Consider the following 19,256-nt stretch of genomic DNA (forward strand, 5'->3'; position numbering starts at 1 on the left):
CATCATCCATTCCCATATCTTTCTAGTGTGATTTTCTACTACACAAGTTGGAAACCTATGTTCCCTGAAGTTCCTTTCAGGTAGGGCTCTGAATACAAATTAAGTTTCAACAATTAGATGTAATTCATAAGAATCAAAGCAAATAGATAAGGAAGATACTATCTCATTGATGATGTGGGCAATCTCCTAGGAAGTACGATTGTGGACATATAAAGTTTTTCTGCAACTGACTTCCAGGGTCCAGTCATGGGCATCATGGGTGTTGAAAGACAATGGCTGTCGATGTGGGGGCATGTTCTGAATATCAGCTATTGTATGGTTTTCTTGAACTCAATTGTTCTAGCATTGGTTTCTTGCTTTCCTGCCTTTCTGACTGTGATAGAATTTCTGACTGTCCCTTGGTGGACAGTTATAGGGCTTCTGAAGGTCTCTCGTGGAGCTTAATATGAAGTTTGTTCCTGTTCTTTCTAATGTGTCAATATGCTCTTAATTAACTCTATTAAATCACTTTCTGCTTAAAATGCTTCATGTAATTTCTGTTTCTTGTACTGAAACCTGACAAAAATAAGCATAAAATATGCATATGACAAGTGAAGAACCACAAAGCATCCCTGAGATGAGTTTTCTAGGCAAACCATCAACTTCTTTGTCAACAAAAACCTCAATTCAAGAGTGATTCAAATTAGTACTTCAGTAAAATTACTGATTACTATTTGTCACTTAACTCTAAGGTTGATTATGAATATTTGAAATTTCATGCTAAATGCCTGAATACCAAGAGACTGCTATACTTGTTAGACTTAAATTTGAAAGTGATCACAATCTCAATAAAGAACACACAGTGTAACCATGTAAGCAATACAAACCTGCTCATATAAAACACTTAGTTGACATTTTATCCTATTAGATTACATGCCAAAAAAAATACTAAGAGTTAATGGTGGAAAAACCACTTGGCCTGAAAATGAATGATGAGTATGCCAGGTAAGGAAAACATGTGCTAAGTTGGTCTATCACCAAGGGTTACTGATTTTCATTCGTTTTCAATTTCAACCAGCTACTCTAAGAGCCACTTTGAAAAATAATCATGTTTATCTTTGTGTTTTTGTTTGTTTGTTTGTTTGTTTGTTTTTGAGAGAGAGAGAGAGAGAGAGAGAGCACAGGTGAGCCAGGGGCAGAGAGAGAGAGAGAGAGAGAATCTCAAGAGGGACAGAAGGAGAGGGAGACAGAGGGTGGGGGGGCAGGCTTGTATTTTACCCAAAGCAGGTCTCATGTTCACACACAGCAGGGCCTGTGCTCACCCGATGTGAAACTCTAAATCACAAACCGTGAGATCATGACCTGAGCATTGAGTCAGATGCTTACAGACTGAGCCACCCACGTACCCCATGTGTATCTTTGTTAACTAAATTCCTAAGTATAGATTTCAGAATCATATAAAACCAAATGATAAGTACTTTTACAAGTCTGGATAACTCAAGTCTTTAAGGAATTTAACTGTGTAAACTTTTTTATTTTAAAACAAATATAGAATCCACTGAATGATAGAAATTGTACAATTACATTTATCTAATTTAGATAACTGAGCAGCCAAATATGTATATTCCTCGTGTTTAGCATGAAAATTAAACATTTCAATTTTATTAAATTTAAATGTGTTTATGTCAGAGTTAAAGAAAGATGTTTAGATACTTAACTAAATAATAACTCTACAGATATTTTATATAACATGCATAGTAATATCAGAAAAACCCTGTAAGAGTTCATAAAATATTTTGCACAGAAATGAAAAAATCAAGTATTTTTTTGAAGTTATGTATAATAGCTTTGCTGTTTCCAGTTACTATAAAGATAGAAAGGAGAAAAATATAAACCTGCAGGAAAATAAGTGTGCTAAAAACTCTTATGGTTGAAAATTTAGAGATCAATTTATCATTACCTAACCAATAACATTAATTTTGTTCAATGAGCCCAAAGGTCTAAAAGAATGAGTATAAACTTTTATTTTGAGAAATTGGACATTTAGAAGTATGGTTTTAGAATGTGGTGTATTAAATAATGTAGGCATAATTATAAGTACCTATAGTGGTTTCTGTTAATTTATATCTATTAAAGCCTCTTCTTATGTTGTCATCATTATTAACTCAGATATTACATATTACTTGCTTAACTATCCCTTTGCATTCCTCTCTAGAGGCTAATATTCTAACTGTAGACGCACCCTCACACAAATCCCTTCTGTCAAAATACTTGAAAGATTGGGCCAAGTTTTACTAATAATGTCAGACTACAGAGTATATCATACTAATTACAATAATGCTTTTTTTTAAATATGAAATGTATTGTCAAATTGGTTTCCATACACCCAGTGCTCATCCCAACAGGTGACCTCCTCAATACCCATCACCCACTCTCTCCTCCCTCCCACCCCCCATCAACTCTCAGTTTGTTCTGTTTTTAAGTCTCTGATGGTTTGCCTCCCTCCCTCTCTCTTTTTTTTTTCTTCCTTCCCCTCCCCCATGGTCTTCTGTTAAGTTTCTCAGGATCCACCTAAGAGTGAAAACATATGGTATCTGTCTTTCTCTGTATGACTTATTTCACTTAACATAACACTCTCCAGTTCCATCCACATTGCTACAAAAGGCCATATTTCATTTTTTCTCATTGCCATATAGTATTCCATTGTGTATATAAATCACAATTTCTTTACCCATTCATCAGTTGATGGAAATTTAGGCTCTTTCCATAATTTGGCTATTGTTGAAAGCGCTGCTATAAGAATACTCTTTCAATATTTTACTCTTTTCTTAAAAGTTCCATTCCTGGAGCACCTGGGTGACTCACTCGGTTAAGCACCTTGCTCTTGGTTTCAGCTCAGGAGACAATCTCACAGTATGTGGGATCAAGCCCCACATCAGCCTATGCACTGACAGCTCCAGGGCCTGCTTGGAATTCTCTCCCCACTGCCCTCACCACTCTCTCCACCCCATACCCCCAACTCACACATGCTTTCTCTCTCTCAAACATTAAAAATAAAAAAGTTCCACTCCTTTTAGAATCTCCTACATTTATTTCTCTCTACATCTTTTCTCCGACTCCTAATTTACTGCTCTTTTGCTCACTTTGTGTAACTTTCCTTAGGGCTTGCTTTAATCTAGCTCTATTTGGCACAAGTCAGCCTCTTCTTGACTTCTCCATTTCCCCTTTAGACCCATTACTTCCCTCAATACAGCCTCAGAGATTAGTCATGTTACTCTTTAGAAGGAAGAATAGAGAGGTGGTTACAAAAACAAAAACCATTGACTTCCATTTTTTTTCCTTGTCACACATAGTAGCTGCTCAATAACCTCGTATAATTAATTAGTTTTATTAAGACAATTCACATAGTTTAAATATTAATTAAAAGTTGGAGAGCAGGCAAAATGAATGATTAAATTAATGTCTAGTGTTTACAGCCATTTAATAATTTCATGTTTAAAACAGGTATTTCCTCCTAGGCATGAATGAGCATTATGTATTGCTACTCTATGCATATCTGGTAATGGTGGGTCTGATTATGGACAATGCAAGTCATGGGGAGAAATAGTCAAAAGCTTGGATAAATACAAAATTAGTCTTAAAATCTATGCTTTTAAGTTCATCAAAGGAAAAAGAAATAGAAAAGGCAGTGCTAGTATGAATAAGTAAAGTTATTTTTAAAAATTAATTAGGTACATGTAATCAATAGCATAGAGTATAAACTTCAAGGTAAATAAAACAAAAACATTAATTAGGTATGTTTCCTTAAGGTTGCAGAATGTTCTGCCTTCAAGGTCACCAATGATAGTCATTTACTATATTTCTCCTTTCTAAAAATGAATGAATGACAGACCCACAGAATTTGTTTCCAGGGTCTGAATCTTCCATACAATATCTACCAGATTAAGTAATTAAAAATAAGTTATTAGGTCTTGTCACAAACACTTAAGTAAATATTAATTACCCCAGTTTGCAAACTTAAAACAATGTCTTATTTTGACCAGGACTTAAAGAAGTTCAAATAGATAAATAGAAACTAAAATTGCTTGCACCCTCTTCTATAAGGGCTTTTAAAAGTTGGAGTTCTCCTTAAACTCTAACTAGCGACTCATTCTTCCTCCTTTCATCATTTAGAAGAAAATGTGATTTAATGGCTTAGCTTTAAACAATGATAAATTAAGTATCTCCTAAACTTTCTCACTAAGTAATCTAACCCTGCTTTGCACCCCAGGTCACTCAAAGAACATGTGGATTCTTTACTTAATCAGTACAGGATGATGGAAAGCCAATGTGGTTTTAGATCCAATTCTACCATGTAATAAATGGCTTTAAGCAAATTATCTAAGGATATATTTCCTTATTCAAAATATGATAGTAATGCTTTTTATTTAATAGATAAAATAGATATGTAATAGATATCTAATAGAAAGTTGGGGAGATAAAAAGACATGTATGAAAAGTATGTACATCAGTATTATTCAATTGATGTGTCTGTATTTACAATTCCCCCACTATTCCTTCCATTATAAAAACAGTGAAACAAATTTTCAAATAGCTATCGGTATCCATTGCTAATCCGTACCTGCTATTGTCCAGGTCATCCCTTTCCATTTAGAGGAACGAAGTTCTTAGAAATATCAGGGTTTCTGCACCCAGTGATTTTAACACAAAGAGAGGCTAGGATAAAAGCCAACTGACTTGTGCGACACCTTTTATTAAACTCGGATAACCCATCCCTCTCTGCAAGATAGCTATTGCATCTCTCTTATGGGCTAAGTTCTATTTCTTTAAAACTGGAGCCAATAGAAGGTATTGTTGTGTTGTTTCTCCATAAAACACAAAATAATGGCTTGTCTAATCATAGTTATTGTTCAGATATGGTGATTTCTTGTGCTTGGCCTCTCCTTTATTTCAAGCATTCATATTCAATTTGTCAGTGTCTACTATTGTTGCGTCTCTAGTCTGTCTTCAGATTTAACACCTAACCCCCATTTCTGACTACCAGAACCTCACTGATATTAACTAATAATTTTCTTCATTTAATTACAACTGATTGATTAGTTGTGATATTCCACAGAGTGTTTTAGGTTCCAGGGATTTAGGAATGAGTAAGTCAAAGGTTAAATATAAAGGCTTAATGGTCATTGCTGAAGAGACAGCTGAGTTACAAAACGTAGGTCACTGCCCTGTGAGGGTAGTCAGAGGACATGTGGCTTCTGAGGGCAATGGTTTGACTACAGAAATTTCTAAAGTTATTAGAAGAACTTCATGGAGCACAATGGAGCACAAAGGAAATGGAGCACAAATTTATTTTTTTTAAAAAGATTGGCATGTACTGTAGATCTCTCAACTAGAACTGAAAACAATAAATTTTGGAGTTGTATCAATCTACCATTCCAAATATTTTTGTGTTTTTTCCAAAAGCATTTCATTTTTTAGTTCAGGAAAATAGATAATAAGTTGTGTGGGTTGGATGATAGATTCAGCAGAGGATATAAGAACTAATTTTGAGGCTACTAATAAGATAGTAGGCCAATTTGTCACCAGTCTGAGTTGGGTATTAGACTAAGCTGATCATGTTTTCCTGGAGAACACTATTGAGAAAAGCACAGAATATCTTGATGGATTATAAACTAAATATTAAAGATTTTTATCAGAAAGTGTAGTACTAGCATTTAAAATGTTAAAAATAAATTAACCTAGGTGGTAATGAAATCCAGAATGTGGCTATGTGTTAGGGTTAATGACTTGTGAGTGTGCTTTCAGATCTTCTCCAATAATTGCACTGTAACTTGATTAGATTTCCACTTGTCTTTTACATGAACATTCCACCTCTAACATTTAGGGCTTGTCCATGTACGTATGATGTCATTTTACATAATGCTGGATCTTTACAGGTTAGGGTAATTGCTTTTGTCTTCCTCCTCATCAACTATGTATTTAATCAGCCAACACTTAGTATCACTGTGATAGTCATTGACAGAAGAAGAATACATACATACAATCAGCCCTCAATGACCTAGAGTGGGATGGAATTAGTTACTGGTCTTTTTGGGTCTCAATTACCTCATTTGTAAAATCAAGATCATAGGATTATTTTAAGGATTAAATGAGCTGATCAGTAAGAAGCATTTGGCATAGTGCTTGGCACATTCTAAGAATATCATAGTAGCTAAAGTCAACATTCCTAGCATGAGACTGGCCAGGCCCAATATGCAGAAGCAGCTGAAGAGATGACGTGCTCAGGGAGTAGCAAAAAGCCTGATGCAGCTAAACCTAAGATAAACCTATTATAAAAACTTATTTTAATATCAGTGTATAAAAGGTAATTGGTAAAATGAATATGCATTGATACATTTTACTAAAAATTCCAAAGCCAAAACAAAATTATTTTTGGATTTTAAACTCAATGATGGCTCTCTTCAAACAATTTAGGTTATAAAAGCTGATCCTCTGTGTGCACTCTGGGTGTGTGTGTGTGTGTGTGTATGAGAGAGAGAGAGAGAGAGAGAGACAGACAGATTGACAGAGACAAAGAGACAGAGGAAGGGAGAGAGAGAGAGGGAAAAAAGAAATAAAAATTTGGGAAACAAATAAATTACAGGGAAATAGAATTGCTACTCAAAGAGAATCTCTTTTCCTTTTTTTGGTAAACACCCAAAAACTTATTTTAGAGTATGTCCACTTGCTGATCTAGAAATCAATTTCACCAAACAAAGCCATCAAAGGCAGACCATCACTGTCATCCCTCTGATCAGAATGATGAAGAATCCTTCTTCTTAAGAGGAAAGCATCCAACTTTTAAGACTGTTCACATTCTTCTTAATCTACATACAATTTACCTGCCACCACTCCCAGCAAGACTCTGCTTTTCCTGTGAAACCCATATACTCTTGAATCCTAATTTTTTTGGATTTGCTTCTATGATGCCGTCTCTGAAATGTTTGCCACTGTTCTCTTTCCTCTATGAGGTCCTTTCATTCTTTCTAAAAATTCAACTAACTTTCAAATTTTACATTATTCCTTTCTTGATCCCTCAAGACTGCTTTAATCTCATTTAAAAAATAGTTTGTGTAATGTAATATTCCAATAATTATAACTATACTGTCCAGAACTTTCTACCATTTAATATTTTTGTGAATGTAAAAAATTCCCAGTTAAGACCACAGATTCCTCTAAGCCAAAAGTTTTATTTTATATTACTTACACTTCCAACATTTCTGGTATCTGATAAATATTCAATAGCTATTTAGTAAATTTAAAGGCCATTTCTAAGCAAAACTATTTTGAGCACAAGTACATAATTTCGTCTATGAGGATTAAGCAACTGAGAAATATAGTTTTGACTCTCTCCTTTCTTTGAATCTTCATACAGTTTAGAGAGGATGTGGGAACATGCCATGGCACAATTTCTAAAAACAGATCACAATTTAAAGTTCTGCAACACCTCATTCCTATAACTGGCTTTAGGAGAATATGAACACTGTCAATAAATGACTAAGAGAACTGGATTAAGAGAGTTATACAATTTAAATGACTATACTGCATCCTGGCAATTATTTTTAAGAGGCCTAGAACATTTATTGGCTATCACCATTGAACATTGTATTGCTTTTCTTTATTTGTAGAATTGAGGTGAGTATAATAGTATTCAAGTGTGTGTGTCCTTTTGATTTGAGAACTAAATACCCCATGGCAATTCAAGTTATTTGTTTACCAGTACTAAAAGCCATGTCTATCCCATTATTGTATATTATAAATACATTGAGTAATTTATTTTTTAGAATGTTGAAGCAAATTTCATCTCTCTCTATATATGTGTATTTATATTATATTATATTATATTATATTATATTATATTATATTTTAATGCAGATACTACAAGTATGAAATCAGGTATCTTTTGTGTGACCTCAGATATTTGTTATGCCATGTATCCAGAAATGTTATTCTTTAAAGAAAATTTAATATTGAATTATTTGTTACTTTACGCATCCATTTAAAAGGATAAAAAATGGTGATTGAGTATAACTGATCAATAATGAGTTCTACACACACACACTCACAGAATTGATTCTGAATTTTCTGCATTAAGAGAAGGTAGCCATGTCTGTTATCTAAAAATAATTTGTTTGGCTTTGGAGTATGCTCTAACTTTAACAGGGATTTCATTTACTAATTATATTAACAATCCTATTACAATAAGTGAATATTTCCTGGATAAACATCCACAGTACATATTGTGTGTATGAATAAAGAATTCAGATTGTGAAAGCAAAAAATAAGTTTAGTGGCAATGCATTTTTTCCTCACATTTAGATATGCATGTCCATACAAATTAATGTATGCTCAGACCTTTAACAAATACACAAAACTTAATGATAGTTAACTTATTTTTTGCTTTTAGAATGGACTATACATACGTAACAAGCCTTTAATGAGAGCTTGTCTTTTACAGTAAAACTGGCAAATAAATAAGATACTACTATAGGTGGCCAATTAATATTGGGTAAAATATTTTGAAATTCTGAGGAAAAAATGAACATATATTCATTTTATGGGCCTTATATAATTTTTTCAGAGAGATCCAGATTTTTCCCTTATTCTCATTCTAAAGAAAGAGTCAACTTTTTTTCTCCCAGTACTGAAAGCAAAAAAATTGGCATGATTTGTTTCAGGTAAAGTTAGAAATTCTCCGAGATAGATTATTCTCTTAAAGCTATACTTTTCCAGTATATATAGGTAACAGCTATAATTCAGTAGTGCTCCTGGTAAAAGTACCATATAATATATGCCATTACTTAATGAGTCAGGGGAAGAACACCTAGATTTACTATAGTCATCTTTTCCTTTCTCACACTTTTGTTTGAGACAGCAAGGATTTTTCTTAGTTGAGCAAAATCTATACAATGTTAGTAGGATTGGCATATTTTCAATGAGCATTTTTTTTTAAAGATGTTGCCACATTTACTGCTTTTCCAATATCAAATATAACAGCCATACAGTATTTCTCACATATTTCTTTGAGGCCACGTGGGGGTTTCTAAAATGCAAAGCAAACCACTACCATTTAAGAGTGATTATATAGTTAATTCAGAAATAAGCATTAATTAAATTTCTGTTTAAAAGATCATGCCTCCGTACAAATTAAATTTGTAAGTTCAATCAAATATTCAATACCTTTTAAAATTATATATTGCTAAATTAAGTAATTTAGCTGGATTTTTCACTTCTTAAACTGTTATGTTTATATCATGTAGATATATCTGTGAGTTCTCACCCAGAATAATAGGCAATAAGCCAGACTTGCACTGAATCATTTTGATGTAAATGATGCTCAGGGTGACCCCAGGCACAATGTAGAACTCAGCAGCCACGTACCTGCTTATATCCAAAGTTTCATATACCTGATTGCAATTTCAGAGTCTCAATAGCATATTTCAAATAGAAATTCAGAACAGAAATGCCTTTCCAAACAAAGAAACTTTGCCATTAGAAACTCTTTACATTCTTTCCTGTTTGTTTCCCATTTGCATGTAAAACTTCCACGAATAAAATGGAGTAAACAATTTATTTAACCTAAGTCTGTCATGAAAAGGAAGTGTAATATTTGATGACAAAGCTCATAGTACTATCTTCAACACCAAAGACGTTATATTTGATTAGAAAAGTTAATTATATGCATATAAAGAGCTGAGATGCTAACAGCTAATTACTCATAAAGGGAAATTAAATCTAATTTTCTAAGTGACAGTTGCTATCTGACAATAGTTTTATTAAACAGAACAAATTCCAATTTACTACAGTGGAAACTCTAAAATTTTATGGGGCACAATCAGATGTATATAAATTAGGTTAAAAGCCAAGGAGTAGAGAAGAGGGTTGCAGCAAGTCAGCACAATTTTGCCATCGAATATTTTTTGTTTTCGTTTTCACTGTTAATTATTAGCAGCTAAACTAAACTGTAATGATACACTGCAAAAACCCTCGGGATCTGATTCTTCATCTGTTTGCCTAGAGTATTACGTGGAACTAAAGTGAGAAACTTGCCTGGGATATTATTGAAGGCTTGTGCACAATGAGCGCTTCTTCATACTGCTGACCTTATCCACTTGTTATTTTATCTTCGCTACTGACTCAGAACTTCTCCATTTGTCTTATAATGAAACTGCCTTAAAAATGTTCTGAAAAATACACTCTTAATTAGGAAAACATTGCTGCAATTCTGCCAAAGGATGAAACAAAAAGAGAACAGTAAGAACGAAAGCATGAAGGAAAAAGAAATATTGTTTCGAGGATTCCTCAATTGTTTTAAATACTTAGATGTGAAAGTTTTGAACCAAACAGCTCCACTCAGAGTAATTGTCTCAGTGAAGACATGATCTCCTGGCAAAAGACATTACTAAACAAGATGGCAGGAAGACTACGCTGAATCTGTAATGCTAGCATATTAAAGAGTTGTTCCATTATTGAAATATTGGTGTCACATGCGTTTTTGGAAGATAATTCCCTTTCCTTTTGTTTAGAGCAAGTATGTCCATTAGCAGCTAAACAGCGGGCCAAAGACTAGCCATTGTCTTTGTTCCAGTTATCCAGTTGCAGATGGCCTATTGATAGTACCCATTCAAGTTTGTCCTAAGGCATTTCACAGTGATCGGCACACATAGCCACATAGACAAAAATAACTGTATTTAAAAATAAATCCTAAAGGTAGTCCTACATTACTACAATTTGTTACAAAGTTGTAGCAAACAAAATACACATGTTCTTGACTCTCATTTTATGAAGACTCTGACAATTGAGTTCACCTGGCATTGTATAGTAAAAGTTTTGGTGGAAAAAAACCCAAAGCAATAAATAAATAAATAAAGTGAAATGAAGACATAAATTATTCCAGATTGATAAACATGGCTGTTTATCAAATGGAAGCCACTACATTCAAATATGGTGCACACATCTGAACTGTAGCACCTTTACAACACGCATGGAGAGTATTGGTTTTATCTGGGAAATGAATTTTAACTTAGCTATGAATTAACTTTAAATTTTCCAGTGAGCAAACAAAACACACTCTCTATTAAACAATATGATCATTTATGATCAGATTTATAAGGGTAATTCTATAGGTATGTTTTAAGTGTTTTCATTTGTAGCATCATCAAAGAGGCTTTGTTAAATAATTTCCGTTGTGGCTTTGAAATACATAGGAAAAGTATTCTTGATTGAATTTCTCTTTTTTAACATCCATACTATAATAGGAGGATATAAGAAAGTGCATAACAATTTTTAGAGAAAACATGAAAATCAAGATTTAAAACAACTCTTACCCAACTTGTCAAATTTTCTTTCACCCATTGATTATTATACATATACTTTCCCATGCAAACAGAGCAAAGTTTAAAACAACCAATAACTGGAACTTCTGATATTTTCTCCAAAAGATTACCCAACAAAGCATTTACCTTAAAGCACTTTTATGAAATATCCATAACATATTGCCTATCATGGAATCAAACAATATTTTTGATAAGTTAAACTGAACTCTGAGTTTATTTACTTGTTGCTAGAAATATTTTATGTTTTCCAATTATAATTTTACACAAGTGAATGTTTTTCTCAGTGTTAAGTGAACCCCATCTCCCCCAAAAGTCACTCTTCTGATTCTAATGAACTGCACATAACCTATATAAAAGCAACAAATGACTTTCCAAGACCAAACTTCTAGCTCTATAAATCTCTAAGATTCAAATTACTAGACATAATAAGCCTGGCTAAAATTCCAACAGGAGAATTTTTACTACAAATTACCAGCAACTAGGCAAATGGAAATGAATCAAAGAAGTTCACATGTTTCACAGTGTTTCCAGGAACATGTCTTTGGATTTATACTCAGCTCAAAGCCTAGTAAATGCTTTTCAGAACTGTCATCATGGTACCAAGAAAGAGTGCTGCCTCAATGTTTCTCACGTTCCATGATCTGAACTGCTTCATACTCCCTCCTACCATAATTCTGTACAAGTAGAAACGTCTTCACAATCTATCCTGTTCTTCACAATCACTCTATTCTCCTCTACCAAACACATCTTTGAGAGGACGAAATACATGTTGACATTTTCAGAACATATCATTTTAGAGAGCAAGTACTTTTAAATCAGTTAAAAGAATAAAGAAATGTGTACTGGTACTTTTTTTTAATATAATTTCCTACATAATTTCTTTTACTGGAGCTCTTTGTTTTTTCTCGTGGATTTGAATAATGTCCGGGTGCTGCCTTTCAGCTTGAATACTTTCTTTAGTATTTCTTGTAAGACAGGTCTCCCACCAAAGGAATCTCTTAGTTTGGTTTATATAGGAATATTTACATGGCTTTTTCTCAAAAGATAGCTTTGCTGAATATAGGATTCTTGGTTATTTCTTCCAGCACTTTGAATACATCACCCCACTGTCTTCTGGCCTCCATTGTTTCAGATGAAAAGTACTTTTTTTCATTTTTTTTTCCAGTTCGCTCATATGTGCTGAGTCATTTTCCTCTGCTATCTTCAAAATTTTATTTTTGTATTTCAATATTTTGTTGATGATATATCTGGATTTGAGTCATTTTGTGTTTATGCTTCTTGACTTTCATGAGCTTCTCAGATGTGTAAACTAATGGTTTTCATCAAGGTTAGTACATTTTAAGCCACATTTCTTGACATTTTTCTTCTCTCTCCTGATACTCCCTTTTGATACATCCCATTACATATATGTTGATATTCTTAGTGGTATTCCACATTTCTGGGAAGACTGTTTACTTTCCTCATGCTTTTTTCTCGCATAGAATACACCATCTGGACTGACCTACTTTCATGTCAAATCTATTCTGCAACTCAAATATACCTTTCAGCCCTTTTTAGTGAAATTTTCATTTGGTTATTATAGTTTCCACCTCCAGAATTGCCTTTGAAAAATTCTGTGTCTTTGTTTGCAGTCCCTACTGATTAGCCATTATATTTATATCTTCCTTTATTTTTTTTTAAAAAGTGATTTTATTTCTTCGAACATATTTATACTAGGTGCTTTGAAGTTTTCTTCTTCCAGGTCTAGCATCAGAATGAAAACCCCCCAAATTAATTTCCATTGTTTTTTTTTAATTAAAAATTTTATAATGTTTATTTATTCTTGAGAGAGAGAGACAGAGCATGAGTGAGGGAGGGGCAGAGAGAGAGGGAGACACAGAATCCGAAGCAGGCTCCAGGCTCTGAGCTGTCAGCACAGAGCCCAACATGGTGCTTGAACTCAGCTGTGAGATCATGACCTGAGATGAAGTCGGACACTTAACTGACTGAGCCACCCATGTGCCCCTCCATTGCCTTTTTTTTCTATGTATGTGTCAAATTTTCCAGCTTGTGTGTCTCATAACTTTTGTAAAAAAATTGACATTTAAAAAAGGAAAAGAAAAAAAGGAAAAAAAATGGGGCACCTGGGTGGCTCAGTCAGTTGAGTGTCTGACTTTGGCCCAGGTCATGATCCCACACTTTGTGGGTTCGAGTCCTGCGTCAGGCTCTGTGCTGACAGGCTCAGATCCTGGAGCCTGCTTTGGATTCTGCTTCTGCCTCTCTCTGCCCCTCCCCCGCTCTATCTCCCAAAAATAAATGTTAAAAAAAAAACTGACATTTTAGATATATAATGTAACATCTCTGGACCTGAAGTCACACTCCTCTTTTCTTGGAGCTTGTTTTTCTTTGGTCTTTATTGACTAACTTGTTTAGACAAATTCTTTGAAGTCTATTTCTTCCACACTGTGCAGCCTTTAAAAGGGCTCTGCTTAGAATTTACTCCTTTATTTTTATTCTAGTCTGGCTTCCCAGGGTCTACATAAACTACTTATTAATCAAAGGCTGTGCTTAAGCCACCATAGGCAATTGCATTTTTACCCTTTACATAATTGTATGTATGTGTGCTGTTAGTTCATGGAGTTTACAATTTTTTTCTTATGTTCACTCAGACACTAGCCGTTCAGGGATTACCTCTCCAGATATTCCAAGAATGTGCAGTCTTGAGCATGTGAACATTCTTCCAGACTACCAGGAATTTGTGTGATTTTATTTTTAATCCTGGACTCCTAGGATTTGTCCTGAGTCAGAGTCATCTATTGTTTAGCCAGTATTTGTTGAGAGGTTGCTAAGTATGTAAGCCCCTTGAACCTCTGCACTTTGCTGTTCCAACTGTGAGTAGCATGAGAAATACTTCACAGTCTTCTTATTGTGGGAAATATGATTGCTCCTGAGTGGGTACAGTATAGCTAATATATACAACCTGCCAGAATCCTAGGGAATAGTGTGATACCAGAAAGGTATCTTACTGCCTTCCTCTCCCATCTCATTCTCTCTCGCAATTCTGCCATTTTGCTTGATGTTACATCATTAACAAGAGCAGTTATTAATAACAGCTAATAACTGGTATTGTTGATACCAGTGACTTTTTAAAAACACATTTTAATGTTTCGTCAGTTTTGAGAGACAGAGAAAAGCAGGGGTGGGGCAGAGAGAGGGGGACATAGAATCTGAAGCACGCTCCAGGCTCCGAGCTGTCAGCACAGAGCCCAACACAGGGCTGGAACCCACGAACTGTGAGATCATGACCCGAGCTGAAGTCAGACGCTCAACTGACCGAGCCACCCAGGCACCTCTGCTAATACCAGTTACTCTTAATTGCTCCCCAAGATATTCTTTGTTTTTGAAAACATCATTAGACATAGACTTCTTCAGACTCTATTCCAAATATAGGCATATCTTGTTTTATTATGCTTTACTTCATTGTACTTCACAGATACTGCATTTTATAAATTGAAGGTTTGTGGCAACCTTGTGTCAAGCAAGTCTATCAGAATCATGGTTCCACAGTATTTGTTCACTTTGTGCCTCTGTCTCGCATCTTGGTTATTCTTACAATATTTCCATTTTTCACTACCATTATATTTTTCATGGTGATCTGTAATCAGTTATCTTTGATGTAACTATTTTAATTGTTATGGGGTGCCATGAACTATCCACATAGACAATTTAATCGATTTAATTAAACTGGATGTATTTTACATGATGGCAAATTCAATTGATAAAAGTCGTACATGTTCTAACTCTTCCACCAACCTGCCATTCCTCCATTTCTCTCCATCGCCTCAGGCCTCTCTATTCCTGGACACATAACGGTATTGAAATTATGCCAATTAATAACTCTAGAAGGGCCTGTGAGTGTTCAAGTAAAGGGAAGAGTTACAGGTCTCTCACTTTAAACCAAAGCTGGAAATGATTAACCTAAAAGACACAGTGGAGTTCAGTGCCAGTAATTAAGAGGTTGACACCCTGAAGTTCTCACTTGACACAACACCACATTTGCCTTTATGCTAGACTGTAAAAACTCTTCACAATGCATAAAACATGTTTCTCCCTATATATGTTAAAACTTTCCCAACATTTGTACTTGTATGTTGTCATTTAGTGATGTTTAAACCAGAATTTGGTTAAAAAATATATAGAGATACATGTGTAACAGTTCGGCATTTATCTTACACACATACAGAAGAATTATAAATGGGTTTTCCTGGGCTGAAACACCCCTCACCAGAGGTCAGTACGATCCACTACTTTATGTTTCCTGACATAGATTATGTATAGTCTGTGTTGCCTGTAAGCTCTGTAATTATAAACCACATTATAGACAACTGTTAGCCTCTATGTGTTGAGGAGTATGTATTTCTGTATGTGATTTTTGTCTTGAAAGTAGTAAAGCTATAGACAGGTGCAGAGGAAATATCAAATTTATAAATATTAGCTATGTAATGTAAAAATCAACCATGTATGTAAAAACACTTTGCCAATCTGGACTTTTCAGGGAATTGATGAAAGAAATTTGAAACAAAGATTTTAGTGAGCTGATAGAGGATAAATACAAAGGATATCAATAAACGTAGTTACGGATCTTTAAAAAAAATTATTAACCTTAGTGCAGAAGGCATGTTCAAAGCTGAAAGAGGCTGAAATCTAGGCCTCTGATACCAAACAGCCAAGTTGTAAATGCAAATGGAAAGTTCTTAAAGGAAATTAAGAAAGCAAAATAGCCTTATTGCTGAAAGGGAGGAAGTTTGAGAGGTCTGGATAGAAGATCAATTCAGCCACATGTCCCTTTAAACCAAATCTTAATCCAAAGCAAGGCCCTAACTCTCCTAAATTCTATGAAGCCTGAGAGAGGTGAGGAGTATGTAGAAGGAAAGCTCTAAGCTTGCAGAAGTTGACTCATAAGGTTTAGGGAAAGAAGCCATCTCCATAATATAAAAGTGCAAGGTGAAGCAGCAAGTGCTGATGTAGAAGCTGCAGCAAAGTTATCTAGAAAATCTAGCTAAGGTAACTCATGAAGGTGGGCACACTAAACAGCAGATTTTCAATATATACACAACAGCCTTAATTGGAATATGATGCCATGTAGGACTTTCATAGCTGGATAGAAGAAGTCAATATCTGGCTTCAAAGTTTCAAAGGACAGTGTGACTCTCATTACAGCTTCATGCAGCTGGTGACTTTAAGTTGAGGCCAGTGTTCATTTGCCATTGTAAAAATCCTATGGCCCTTAATAATTATGCTAAATCTACTTTGCTTGTGTTCTATAAATGGAGCAACAAAATCTGGGTGACAGCACATCTGTTTACAAAATGGTTTACTAAATACTTAAAAGCCATTGTTGAGATCTAATGCTCAAAAAACCAAAAGATGCCTTTCAAAATATTACTGCTCATTGACAAAGCACCTGGTCATCCAAGGGTTCTGATGAAAGGTACAATGAAATTAATGTTGTTTTCATGCCTGTTAATACATCCATTCTGCATCAAGGAGTGATTTCTATTTTCACTTCTTACTAGTGAAGAAATACATTTTATAATGCTAAACCTGCCATAGATAGGAATTTCTCTGATGGATATGGGCAAACTTAACTGAAAATCTTCTGAAAGGATTTTTAGGTTCTGCCTCTTCTCTGTCCATTCAGAGCATTCATAATTGATGGAAAGAGGTCAAAATATCTATACAAACAGAAGTTTGGAAGAAGTTGATTCCAACCCCCATGGATGACTTGGAGGAGTTCAGAACCTCAGTGGAGGAAATAACTGTAGATGTGCAAAAGTAGGAGAACTAGAATTAAAAGTGGAGCCTGAAAATGTGACCAAATTAATTGCTACAGTCTTGAAATAAAACTTCAACACATGAGGAGTTGTTTCTTATGGATAAGCAAAAAAAGGGGGCTTCTGAAATGGAATCTCCTCCTGGTAAAGATGCTGGGAAGATTGTTGAAATGATCACAAAGGATGTAAAATATTACATAAATTTAGTTGATAAGCAAAAGCAGTGTTTGAGGGGACTGACTCCAATTTGGAACAACTTTTACTGTGAGTAAAATGTTATCAAACGTCATCACATGCTACAAAAATATCATCCATGAAAGGAAGAGGCAATCGATGAGGCTACCTTCATTGTGTTGTTTTAAGAAACTGCCACGGCCACCCCAACCCTCATCAACCACCACCCTGTTCAGTTAGCAGCCATCAACACTGAGGCAAGACACTCTACCAACATAAAAATTATGACTCACTGAAAGCTCAGTTGATGGTTAGCATTTTTAGCAATAAATTATTTTTTAATTAAAGTATGGACATTTTTAAGACATAATCCTACTGTACACTTGATAGACTACAGTATAGCGTAAACATAACTTTTATATGCACTGGGAAACCAACAAAGTAATTCAATTCATGGCAATCTTTGCTTTATTGCAGTGGTCTGGAACTGAACCCACAGTACCTCTGAGGTATGTCTGGGTATGTATTTTCTATAACAAAAGCTTAGAAGTAGGCAGTTCCAGAGTTTTTCTCAATAACTCAATATCATTATGTCACTACAATTACACTTACAATTGTTTTATCACCTTTTTTCCCATGGTGGGTAAAATATAGTCACTTTGGGCCCATTACCACATCCTTATTCTAGCACATAAAGCAACAGAGAAGAGGCAGAATCTAAAATCTTCCTCATTGTGAGGTATTTTCTTTATAAGGCACCAATTCAGCAGAATTTACTATCTACTTCATTGGCCAAAAGGTGCCAAAAAGATATAGTGCACATACCATTCTTATTTTGAAATTAGATCATATACTAAGATAGAGTATCCAAGTAACTCCTGGATTTGACCTGGAAATCCTGAATAACATCTTTTTGGCAGTGTGAATAAACATTCTTGAATTCAGAATAATAAAATTGGCCTCTCTTGCAATCTAGAATATTTTTAAATTGTGACCCCGATGGAAATATTAACAAATAAATAATATAAATACTAAATATAATGCAGTAAGGAAAGATAAGATGTTCATAGGCAAAAAGCTCAAGAATAGCTTTGCTGATAGATCTGTTTGGTTTATTTATAAATTAGGCAATGAAATAGTCATTTTATTAGCTAAACATCATCACTTGTAAGTAGTACATGGTTGTGTGCCTTGATTATCAAATGTTATTAGATCGTTAAAGATAAAATTATGCATATATCTGTAATTTATGCAGAACAAATACCAAAATAAATCTATAATGAATGTTTACATCATCATATTTGATTTATTTAATATACACTTAAAATGAAAGCATTTTAATTGCTTCTTCAAGCAGATTAGCTCTTCAAACAAACTAAATGGAAGAAGTCTTAAGATTATATTTATACATACATTTTTTTGTATGTTAGACACTTCTTTTAAGAAATTTCTTGTGTAATATTTTCAGCCATGCCAAAGCAACAAAATCATTTGTTACTAAACATAAAGCTTCTAACCTAAGTTCCTGCACAATTTTACTCTATGCATTACAAAAATAGCTATCAGCAGCACTTTTAATCCAAATGTGTTTCACTTCAGAATACATGTTGTTTCTGCACCATAATACAGAGAACAGTTTAGATTGACATCAAATTAAAATGGAAATCCTGAGATAAAGACTATTATTATTACCCTATAAAAACTGATGGGAATTGATGAGATCATAATGATTCAGTTAGTTTATTCATACAATAAATATATGTGGCATAAGTGGGTAGTGTGGTACATTAAACATAAATAATTCATCTTCTAAAACACATAATTTTTACCATAATATATGGTTGTGGATGAGATTGCATCATTTCTGATAGAAACTAATGAATAGGAATTCTCTACCTTTCCTGAAAATACTTAT

This window comes from Prionailurus bengalensis, chromosome A1 (assembly GCF_016509475.1).
Source record: "Prionailurus bengalensis isolate Pbe53 chromosome A1, Fcat_Pben_1.1_paternal_pri, whole genome shotgun sequence".
Taxonomy (NCBI): domain Eukaryota; kingdom Metazoa; phylum Chordata; class Mammalia; order Carnivora; family Felidae; genus Prionailurus; species Prionailurus bengalensis.